We start from the raw sequence: 12,349 nt of genomic DNA, 5'->3' as shown, positions 1-12,349 counted from the left end.
TTGGGAGGCTGAGGCAGCAGCTCAGGCTTTTGAGAGTAGCCTGGTCAACATGCCTCAGAAGAAAGAAAACAACAACAACAACAACAACAACAACAACAACAACAAAATTGTGGGTCTTTGTTGACTTAGGAATGGTTCATTTTTGCAGAACCCACAGCAGTCTCAGCTTACCTGTACTTTCCTACTGTCGTAGGGTTTCCATTGCTATGAACAGGCACCATGACCAAGGCAACTCTTATAAGGAACATTTAATTAGGGCTGGCTTACAGTTTCAGAGATCCAGTCCATGGCAGGAAGCATGGCAACATCCAAGCAGACACAGTGCTGGAGAAGGAGCCAAGAGTTCTACATCTCTGTCTGAAGGCAGCCGGGAAGAGACTGGTATCCTTGGGCAGCTAGGAGGAAGCCCTCTGAAAATCTACCAACAAGGCCACACCTCCTAACAGTGCCTCTCCCTGGGCCAAGCATATTCAAACCACCACACGTGCATTCAGCAGTAGTCTGACATCCAGCCATTGACAACACCATCACATCCAGGCACCATCATAGCAGACAATGCTTCTGCCTTCTTGTCAGGAAGTCAGCAGTATTAAGTTTTATAATTATGTGTGTATAGGAAAAATATATAGTCTGTATAGGGTTGAATAGTAGGCATCTGTAGTTTTAAACATCTATGGGTGACTTGTAATATATTTCCTGTGATTAAGGGAAACTGCTATGTTAATAAGAAATACCTCTGCCTTATTCTAAAGATTATTTTTAATTAAGGGATTAGGGTCTCACTATGTAGCCCTGGATGACCTGGGACTTTCTATGTAGACCAGGCTAGCCTTGAACTCACAAAGGTCCATCCCCCTATCCTTAATGTTTTTATGTTTGTTTGTTTATGTGTAGGGGCAAATGTATGTGTGCCACAGCATACATTTGGAGGTTAGAGACAAGTCAGTTCTCTCCTGCTGCCGTGTGGTGCATGGGAATGAGATCATGCTCAGGCTGTCAAGCTTGGTGGCAAGCTCCTTTTCCCACTGAGCCACCTTGCTGGCCCACTAAAGATTACATATTTATATATAGGTGGATTTGGAATTCAGTGCTGTACAGATACTAATAAAAAAGTGTTCGTAGCCCTTCTTTTACTTTTGAAACAGGGTTTCAAAACTAACTTGACCGGACTGGCCTTGAACTCATTCTGTCACCCAAGGAGGCCTTGGACTCTGTGCTCCTTCTGCCTAAGCCTTCCAAGTAGATTTCCAAAGAGTGGCCTGCACCATGAGGCTGGGCGGTGTGCTGGCTTCTTTAGATGGTTATCACCCAGACTGGCCTCAGGCTTGCAATCCCCTGTTCTCAGTCTCCCAAGTGCTATCCCATAGGCATAACCATCCTATCAGATCTAAAGGTGCTAATTCCTCTCTCAGGCCCTGGGGCTGATAACAACTGCGAAGCTTTGCTCTTCAGAGCCCAGCTTCTCCCCACAGATCCAGAGGCTCGGTTAGTTTGGGTTTCTATTGCTGCGATAAAACACCAAGAGCAGAAGCAACTTGTGGAGGGAAGGGTTCATTTAATCTCACAGCTTGTAGTCCATTATCTAGGTAAGTCCAGGCAGGAACCTGGAGACAGGAAGTGAAGCAAAAGCCATAGAGGAACTCTGTTTACTGGCTTGGTCCTCGTGCTTGCTCAGCCTAATTTAATTATTTATTTGTTTATTTATTGTATATAAGTACACTGTAGCTGTCTTCAGACACACCAGAAGAGGGCATCAGATCTCATTACACATGGTTGTGATGGCTGGGAATCGAGCTCAGGACCTCTGGAAGAGCAGTCAGTGCTCTTAACTACTGAGCCATCTCTCCAGCCCCTCAACAGGCTTTCTTATACCATCTAGGACCACCTGCCTAAGGGTAGCATTGTCCACACAGGGCTGGGCCCTCCCACATCAGTCACTAAGTAAATGTCCCACAAGCCAAACCTAGGGGACATTTTCTCAATTGTGGTTCTCTCTTCTTAGGTAACTCTAGCTTGTGCCAAGTAGAAAAAACAAACAAACAAACAACAACAACAACAATAACAACAACAAAAAACCAAAAACAAGCAACCAGGACACCAGACGACCATTTCTTTCTTTTTTTTTTTTTAAAGATTTATTTATTTATTTTACATATGTGAGTACACTGTCACTATCTTCAGACACACCAGAAGAAGGCATTGGAACACATTACAGATGGTTGTGAGCCACCCTGTGGTTGCTGGGAACTGAACTCAGGACCTCTGGAAGTGCAGCCACTGCTCCTAACCACTGAACCATCTCTCCAGCCCAGACGACCATTTCTTAATAGCAGTTTGAACTATGTAGTAAGCTTATCTCAAACTCTGACCTAGCAGACTGCCCTCAGTTTCTCCCAGTTCCCAACAAAACTGGAACAATAAAACCCCGAAGGCTGGTGTCTGGAGCTATATGGGTCAGAGGTTAAGATCACTTCGTCTTCTTCCAGAGGTCCCAGGTTCTGGTACGGCACCCACACAGCAGCTCACAATCATCTGTAACTCCAGCTCCAGGGGATCTGAGACCTACTCTGGCTCGTCAGGCACCAGGCATGTGTATACGCAATCAAAACACTCTAGATAGATGATAATTCAAATTCAAAGGGTTTTTGGTTGTTGTTGTTGTTGTAGTATTTTTGTTGTTTGTTTGTGACAGGATCTCAGTAGATAGCCCTGGCTGGATTTGAATTCCCTATGAAGTCGGGGCTCGCCTAGAACTCAAGAGATCCGCCTCTGCCTTCTGGGTGCTGGAATTAAAGGCGGGCATCACATTAAAGGAATCAATCGCATGGATTTTTAAAAATCAGCCTTATACACATACAAACACTCTGCAAGGTGAAATGAAAAAACTGGTGTAAAAACGAGAGACCAAAAAATGCCAAAATTAAGACCCTAAATCTGAATTTACCACTTATGCAAAAGATAGACATAATAACGATTGTGATTGGACGTCACTCGGTACAAAGCAAACTGGTGATAGGCAGTTCAATAAGATGGTACTGTCTGTCTGACTGTGAAGTAGGAGTGGGTTGCAGTCAGCCTCGGAATACTGGCAAAGAAACACCAAAGGCAAGAAACTGTTAGGGATTGGTTTTCTGTCAGGACCCAAAGAAACCCAGGACAGACGGGAGACTGTGGTATGTATTAGCATATCAAAGTACTGGGAACTCTAGGCTCCGCAGGACCTGGCTCCTCCCAGAACTTCTAACCTTGATGCTTCCTCCTTGAGCTCTCTCGTGCCCTCATCTCTTGTCTCCCTCTCTCATTTCCTGGCCGGCTTCAGTCTGGACACTTCCTGATGCCTGTGGCTGTACTCTGTCATACCTACCATAAAATCCTCCTCAACCCCACCTTGGGGCGGTCGTGTCCTCATTTTCCTTCAGCTTCCAGAGGTGTAGTCTATAAACCCAGATGTCATTGATGGATTAGTTAGGTTCATACCCTGTCCTGGTATTACTTGTTACCATGGATATAGACTGAAAAATCAATCTTTTCCTGAGAACGTAGAGAGTCTTACTCTCCTGGGGAAATTTTTTTTTTTTGTAACTTACTACAGAAAAAAAAGTCGATTTTTTTCCCAGTGTATAAAGACTTCTCTGGAAATTGAGAAGAAAAAGATGAACATCCCAACCGAAAGGACTGAAAGAGAAAAATGAACATAAATAGCCCAGAATGTCGGAAGGAAAACCAGTTCCGTGCTGCAGAGTGAGAGCTGAGTGATAGCTGGCATGCATAAGGACCTGGCTTCATCCCCAGCACTGACGAGAAAGCACCCCAGCCCCATTGCTGTTTTAAAATTAATTGATTGACTTTGTGTGAGTGTCTTGTGTGTAAGTGTGGAGGTGTGGAGGTCAGAGGACCACTTTCAGGAGCGGAGCTCGCTCTCTCCTTCCATCGTGTGGGTCCCAGAGGTCAAATTCAGGTCATCGGGTTTGGCAGCAAGTGCCTTTACCCACTGGGCCATCTCAAAGACTCTCGGCCCAAAGACTTTGCAATAAACCCTTTGTTTAATAACCACGTGCAAGGTCCTACAGAAAAGCACAACCCACAGCCACGAAATTAAGGCACAAAAGCAAAGGACAGTTAATGCGTAAGTCACCACCATTGTTTTATTTTGGGTTCTTGGTTTTTCGAGACTTTTTTTCTCTGTAACCCTGGCTGCTCTGGAACTCACTTTTCAGACCAGGCTGGACTTGAACTCACAGAGATCAGCCTGCCTCTTGCCTCTCAAGTGCTGGGATTAAAGACCTGGACCAACACTGTCCAGGTTAGTCACTAAAAGAATTTAAAATATTTACGCCCAGGAGGTCTGTCTTTTACAAAGAACCACAGGCCACGGAGGAATGCAGAGAACAAAGTCTCCTCAGGGAAGAGCATATCAGTTAGGTTATCTGATACCAAAAGGTCAGCCCCGGAAACACACACAAGTAACACGAGCTAGGCTGAGCAGCTGTACTTAGGAATCCAATCAAGGGCAAGCACACGTCCTGAGCACCTTTCACCTCCATGTGATTAAGCACATCAGTTGTTTAGGGATGGAAACGTGTGGCTGTTATCTCCCATAAATAGTAATGGCCTGCAGCATTTAACTTTGGTTCTCACTCTGTGTGGTGTGTGTGTGGTGTGTGTGTGTGTGTGTGTGTGTGTGTGTGTGTGTATGCGTGCGCATGCGTGTAACAACAATGAGAAAAGAGACCATGAATTTGAATTTGGGATAATTTACAGGGCTGGAAGGGAAGAGGCAAATGGTGTAATTCTATGTCATTTTAATCTCAAAAAATAATTTAAATATTTATTTATTTTTATATGAGTACACTGTAGCTGTCATCATACACACCAGAAGAGGACATTGGATCCCAGATGGTTGTGAGCCACCATGTGGTTGCTAGGAATTGAACTCAGGACCTCTGGAAGAGCAGTCAGTGCTCTTAACCGCTGAGCCATCTCTCCAGCCCATCAAAAAGTAATTTAAAACATTTTTATTTCATGTTGGGGTTTAGCTCAGTGGTAGGCGCTGCATGGTGCCAAGGCCCTGGTTGTCCCAGACACCAGAAAAAAACAGAAAAAAGACAGCAAAAAAACCCTTTAGTTCATGCTGAGCAGGCACTTGTTTCAACCTGCATGTGTGCCTCTGTCTTGTGCCCGAGACCAAGAAAATAAATGATGTCACCTGTACAGGGGGGAATCAAACCCTAGTCCTCTAGCTGGCAGGCAGTGCTCTTAGACTGCTGAGTCATCTCCAAGGCCCTGGGTTCCACCCCCAGCTTTAAAAAAAAAAAAAAAAAAAAAAAAAAATACAGAACAGGACATGGCGCTCGCACCTTCAGTGCTAGCACTTGGAAGCAGAAGGAAGTGGAGCGCTTGAGTCTGAGGCTTGTCTGGTCTACACAGGGAGCTCCTGGCCAACTAGAATTACACAGCGAGAGCCCGGCTCAACAAACAAAACAGGAAGTACCTCTGTGGGAACCTGCGGGTAAAGGCTCTGGCTGAGAAAGCCTGACAGGCCAATTTACCTGCGTTAGGTTCCTAGAACACACATAAAGATGGAAAGAAAGAACGGACCTCACAGGGTTGTCCTGTGATCTCGACATGTCTGCCATAGCACGAGTGCTCCCTCTCCAATAATAAAATAGATATCAGAACTGTATATGTACCACTATTGCTAAGCATCCTAGTCCATGCCTGCGTCTGTGAACAGGACGGTGAGTGCCAAGTCTTAGAAAGAAGTTCAGGGTTGCGAAGAGAGAGACCACCAGTGTCGTCTTGCAAACTGCCTCTCCACTGGTGGTGTCTGGGCACCGCTGGCATGCAGCTCAGGGCAAGCAGAACAGAGTCCAAAATGGTGGCCCACGGGCGAAACAGCACGGTCTGGAACAAATGTTGTGGTTGCCGGTCTCCTCTCTGGGCGCCTGTGGACTGAGAGTCCTCGGGTCTATCTTTCCCTTGGGGCATCTGCCACGTGGAGAGGGGAGGCAGAAACCAGTCTGAATGGAAGCAAGGGCTGGAAGAGAGAAGGCCCTCCTAGGGAGTTGTGGGGTTTTTATTTTTTCTTAAGATTTTTTTTTTTTAAATTTATTTTATATATGCGAGTACACTGTCACTGTTTTCAGACACACCAGAAGAGAGCTTCAGATCTCATTACCAATGGTCATGAGCCATCATGTGATTGATGTGAATTGAACTCAGCACCTCTGGAAGAACAGTCAGTGTTTTTGTTTTTTTGGGTTTTTTTTTTTGTTTTGTTTTGTTTTTTTTCTTTTTTTTTTCGGAGCTGGGGACTGAACCCAGGGCCTTGCGCTTGCTAGGCAAGTGCTCTACCACTGAGCTAAATCCCCAACCCCGCAGTCAGTGTTCTTAACCACTGAACCATCTCTCCAGTCCTCACGTGTTTTTCCTACTGAAATTTTGTGGGTTTAGATTCTACTGTTAATTCCTGGACTAAATTGTATGCATTTACGTCAACCATCAAATAAAACAAGAAAGTATTGTTTCAGAGCGCCGCTTTCTTAAGAATCTGTGAGGAATGCCTTCATCTTAAAGAACACAGGGAATTTAATGCTTATGTCTAAGGGCTTAATTTTATAAGGAGGCAATTTTGAAGGGGGAATTCGTGGCACCCTCCTGGGTAAGGAACTGCACAGGTTTGAGGGACTTGTAAGGACCCAGTGAGATTGTCAGTAGCTTTAGGTGACAGCCTGGGCATGGAGTGGGCACAGCCCTCATTCTTTGGAACAACAACTTTAGTCACGGTCACCATGAACACCCAGGCCTTTATGGATCCTTCAGGTTCTCTCTTTTCTCCAGTTGATCCTTTGTGTGTGTTTTGGTTATATATATTTTTTTAAGATTTAAAAAAAATTATGTACGATTACTTTGTCTTCCTGTATGTGTGTGCATCATGTGTGCTTGATAGCCATGGAAGATTTGTGGATGGCTGTGAGCCTCCCTTTGGGTGCTGTGAACTGAAACTGTGAACTGCAAGAACAAGTACTCTTTTTTTTTTTAAAGATTTGTTTATTGATTTAATGTATATAAATACACTGTCAGTCTCTTCAGACGCACCAGAAGAGGGCACCAGATCCCATCACAAATGGTTGTGAGCCATGTGGTTGCTGGGAATTGAACTCAGGACCTCGGGAAGAACAGTCAATGTTCTTAACTGCTGAGCCATCTCTCCAGCCCAAGAACAAGTACTCTTAACAGTTGAGCCATCTCATCTCTCCAGCTCTATTTGCTTTTGAGACAAGTTCTCACTCATGTAGACCAGGCTGGCCCAAAACTCATAGAAATATGCCGACCTCTGCCTCCCTAGCTGGGGTTAAAGGAGTGTACTAACATACCTGTCCTTAACTGATCCATACTGAAGTTTTCTCTCTCCTGGAAATATGTGGATGAGCCTCATTTCCCCACACATTATCACCCCATCTTATTGGGCTAGCAGAACACAGGATTTGTTTGCTTGTTTGTGTCGGGTCCCAAGAAAACCCAGAACAAGTCTCACTCGATACCTGAGACTCCTCCCACCACTTCTCACCCTGCGTTAATCCCAAAGATTCCAAGAGGAAGACTGCAGACCCAAATCATCATGGCCAAATTAATTCAAGGAAGCAATTTTAGAATTTTTTTTTTTAAAAATTTGTAAACTTTTTTAAAAAATTTGTAAAGATGAGGGTTCACAGGGATGATTTTCTTTATATAGCAGGGTTCAAGAAAAGATGATCTCTTTTTACAGATTGAGCCACCATGATTGAACTCAGGACCTCTGGAAGAGCATTGGGGGCTCTAACCACTGAGCCATCTCTCCAGGGTTCTTTTTTTTTTTTTTTTTTTTTTTTTCAGAGCTGGGAACCAACCAGGGCCTTATGCCTCAGGGGTAACCACTGAGCTAAATCCCAACCCCCCGGGGGGGTTTCAAGTGGGAGATTTGGAAGGCAAATAGATGGGGTTATAGGAACAACATAGCAAGGTGGTCACACGAGACCCTGTCTCAAAAAACAAACGGAATGAAACGGAACCAAAACAGCTGCCCCATGGGTGAAAAAGTTCATTTCAATCCACCAAGGCTGTCCCTTGGGAAGGCAGGAAGGAGCAACAGGGTTGGAGGTAGGGGTTATATAGAAATGGGTACCAGGAGGAAAGGGAGCCCGAGAGCTGAGCGGGGTGGGGGTGGGGGCTGTGACTTGGGACGGAAGGAGCCTACAGGCTAACATGCTAATATCACCACAGTCAGATGTTCTTGGAACAGCCATAGGTTCCTTTTGCCAGACAGCATGACTCCTTCTAGCAAGTAGAAACTATCTTCAAGCCACTGAGGGAATGCTGACTTTTGTCTAAATGCCAGGCTTTGGGAAAAGGAGTTTCTTGGGGGACTTGAACTGTATAGGCCAAGATATGCTCAAATGCAGAGATCAGCCTGCCTCTGCCTCCCAAGGGTTTAGGTATTTCTAGGTATCTGGGCTGAGAATGTTGCTCATCGATAGTGTACTTGCATTTGTACAAAGCCCTGTGCTCAGTCCATAGAATCGGAGTGTTATGCCCAAGTTACAGGCACTCCAAAGCCAATTCCGATGTAAACACATAAGGATCTTTCGAGCTCCCGAGTAAGGTCTCTCACTGTCCCTGTTACCATAGGTCAGAGTGAAAGTCCTGAGTCAAAGGGTGCAGGGTATTTATTGTAGTTACAGCAGGCTTGGGGAATTTCCATATGGGTCAGCAAGTTAATAATTTTAAAACCTGCATTACCACCTGACAAACAGGATGGCTAAGTTATCTATTCTCTATCTGCAGGATGTCTTAGATTATCTATATGTACCTTGACCCTGCTATTGTAGCCTGACTGGGGGGTGGGGGTGGGAGTTGCCATAGGATGTTTGCTCAAGAGGGCTCTGATTTTCTTCCTAGAATTGGGGTTTAGCCCCCTGGTCTCATAAAAAGGGAGTTTCTTTAAAAAACAATGACAACAACAAAAAGGAGTTGGTCGGGCTTTACAGGAGGGTCAGAAGTTCAAGATCGTCCTAAACTACCGGAGACCTAGAGTTCAAGAACATCCTGGGATACAGGAGACTGTTTCTAAGTAGAAATAGGTTTCCAGTTCCCTTAACATCTATGACATTTTCCTTTTTCTTTTTTTTCAGCTCAAAGATGGAATTCTAAGTTGCTGATTTAAAACAACTCTCAGAGGCTGGAGAGATGGCTCAGCGGTTAAGAGCACTGACTGCTCTTCCCGAGGTCCTGAGTTCAATTCCCAGCAACCACGGAGCCATCTGTAATGCCCTCTTCTGGTGTGTCTGAAGACCGCTACAGTGTTACTCAGATAAATATAATAAATAAATAAAGATTAAAAAAAAAAAATTTTTCTCCGGGAAAAAAAAAAAAATTCTCAGACTCCTTTGCTATAAAGAAAAGGATTTTGAGCTGGGTATGGTGCACACGCCTTTAATTCCAGCACAAGAGAGGTAGAGGCAGATGGATCTTGGAGTTCCAGACCAGCCTGGTCTACAGAGTATCAGGACAGACAGGGCTGCACAGAGAAACCCTGTCTTGAAGAACAAAAATAATAAATTAAAAAATTGAGTGGGGATAGGAGTAAATGGCTGCTGGATTAAATTCATCCAGGTGTGGTCGCACACGGCTGTAATCCCAACATTTGATAGGAGAATCAATAGTTTGAGGTCATCTTCAGCTACATAGCAAGTCCCAGGCCAGCCTGGGCTACATGAGACCCTATTTTGCTTTCCACCCAAAGAAAAAGGTTTTATGTTATTTATACTGTGTGTGTGTGTGTGCGTGTGTGTGTGTGTTTTGCCTGCATGTATGTATGTGCCCTGTGTGTGTACAGCCTGTAGAGACCAGAGGGTGGTGGATTCCCTGGAACTGGGCATTGGAGTTAACAGTTGTGAGCTGTGGTGTGCTCTGAGCTTTCTTACAGTTACAGTAGCACCAGTCTGACTCCAGCCTTCAACGCCTTCCAGCGGACTAATGGGACTATCTCAAAGATACAAGCAACAGTGGAAGTATTTCCTCCTCAGAGGTCTTCAGGGTCCATCCTCTCCTACACCGAGCTCCTGATAGCTTAGGAAAGCAATACATTACTTCCTCAATTACTGTTAGTTTCAGTGTTCTCCTATAGGGTATAAAATCCAAGCTCACTTCCTGGTTTTGAAAACCCACCAATCATTGAGCTCAAAAAAGAAAAAAAAAAAAAATCAATCCCTGGGCATCCCAAAAGCTAAGGACTTGAAATTCCACCAATAGCCACCCAGGAAAACTCAACTCTTCTCTCCTCTTCCCCCCCCCTCCACTCCCCTCTCCTCTCCCTCTCTGTGTGTAGAGACCGACAAACTAAGCTATGTAAGCCTGTCTTCTTAATTCCCTGCTGCCTTTTGCCCAAGCATGGGCATCCACCCTCTTGTGTCTCTCCCAATAAAGTATCTTGTGTGAGGTTTGTTGTGGGGTGTGACTTCATGCTACTCCTTGGCTCCAACAGCCAGGATACCTCTCCCCTCAGATCTTCAATACGTGTGAAAATGAAAACCATTAACAAAGCACAACCTAAAACTGGGTCTACGAAACACAAAATTTTAATACAGCTAAGTGTGGTAGCACACACATATAATCCCAGCATTCTGGACGCTATCAATTAGAGCTGTAACAACCTCCTTGGCTCCAACATCACCTGGTTAGCCAGGAGATTGGATACTCGCTGTGGTTTTATTTTTGCTTCTTTTACAAGTGTGTTTTGCTCGCATGTATTTCTGTGCCCAGGAAGGCCAGAAGTGTTACAGTTGTGAGCTGCCATTCAAGTGCTGAAAATTAAATCCAGGTCCTCTGAAGAGCAGCCGGTGTTCTTAATTGATGACCCATCTCTCCAGCTCCTGCTTTTAAAAAACAAAACAAAAACCAAGATCTCATTATATAGCACTGTCTCCAGTCCTGGCTGGCTTAGAACCTCTATAGAGACAAGGATGGCTCGAACTCTACAAGATCGACTTGCCTCTACTTCCAGAATGCTGGAATTAAATGTGTGGGCTACCACATCCAGCTATATCAAAACTTTGTGTTTTCGTGTAGACCCAGTTTTGGGTTGTGCTTTCTTAATGGTTTTTGTTTTGTGAACCAGTGGTTTTTGAGGCTACCTTCAGGAGCACGGGTAAGGAGAGGTTGCTTATAGGCACACGGTGATTCAAGGCGGCTGTTGACTCTCACTTAAAGGCTCACTCCGGAATGGGCTTACTAAGCTGCATCAAGGAACTTCCTGTAGGACTTGCAGGTAGTTCCACCAAGTTCTTCTCTCTTCAGCAGTTGTTACCGTCTGTCTATATAACCACAGGGTGGTTGTTCAGTTTGTATTTGAGACGCTGGCCTAAGGAGAACCCAGGGCAGAGAAGCTCTAACTCTCAGGCTGCCTTCCACCTCCTGTTAGAACTCCTGATCTTCCTGCCCAGTCTAAGTTGTGAAACAGGTGTCCCAACCCTAACCCTGTGGGTTAATAATAAGTATGGAAGGTAAGACCTTGGGACTGTCAGGCAAGTACTCAACCATTGTGCTCTATCTCTAGTCTCTTTTTATCCCCTCCCAAGACAGGGTTTCTGTGTAGTGCTGGCCTGGGACTATGTATGGCTGGCCTCCAGCTGCCTCTGAGTTCTGGGATTAAAGGCCTGTACCACCACTGCCTTGCATTGTTTTCAATCCAGTTTTTCCCTTTGTTTACAGCATGACTGTAGGTCTGCCACAATCCTTCCTGGAAAGCCTAAATTTTATTTCAAATGATAAAATAAAAGCAAAATAATCCAAAAGAAATTCAATGCTCTATTTTTTCCATACTGAAAAATTCTAATTTAAAATTCTAAGAACTACCTGGTTGTGGCTGATGCTGTTACACAAATGCTGAAAAGGCAGAAGCAAGTTCAGGGCCAGATTGTGCTGTACAGTTAAGAGGGGCGCTGGGACGTATGAGTAAGACCAAACTACACTACATACATGTATGAAAATGACATAATTTAATACCCATTATGTATAACATACCCTAAAAAAAATTTAAAAGGCCAAACAAGACCAAAAAGTCACGTGTAGTAGTACAGACTGCGCTTTATGAACACAATAAAATATTTTAACATTTAAGGCTACTTTGACTAGATATTTTTAGCATGATTCAGAATTCCCAAGTATTAAAGAGATGACTCTTTGAAAAACTCTTGTGTGCCTTTCCCTCTCTTAACCCTACCGCTTAAAACTCATTAAAAATGCCTTGTAGGGACAGCAGATGGCTTCCACCACAACCCCACAACCTCCATGTTGGAAGGACCAGCTCTTC

The sequence above is a fragment of the Rattus rattus genome, chromosome 4 (genome assembly GCF_011064425.1).
Source record: "Rattus rattus isolate New Zealand chromosome 4, Rrattus_CSIRO_v1, whole genome shotgun sequence".
NCBI classification, from domain to species: domain Eukaryota; kingdom Metazoa; phylum Chordata; class Mammalia; order Rodentia; family Muridae; genus Rattus; species Rattus rattus.
The sequence above is the reverse complement of the archived record's forward strand: the minus strand, read 5'-3'. Positions refer to the sequence as shown.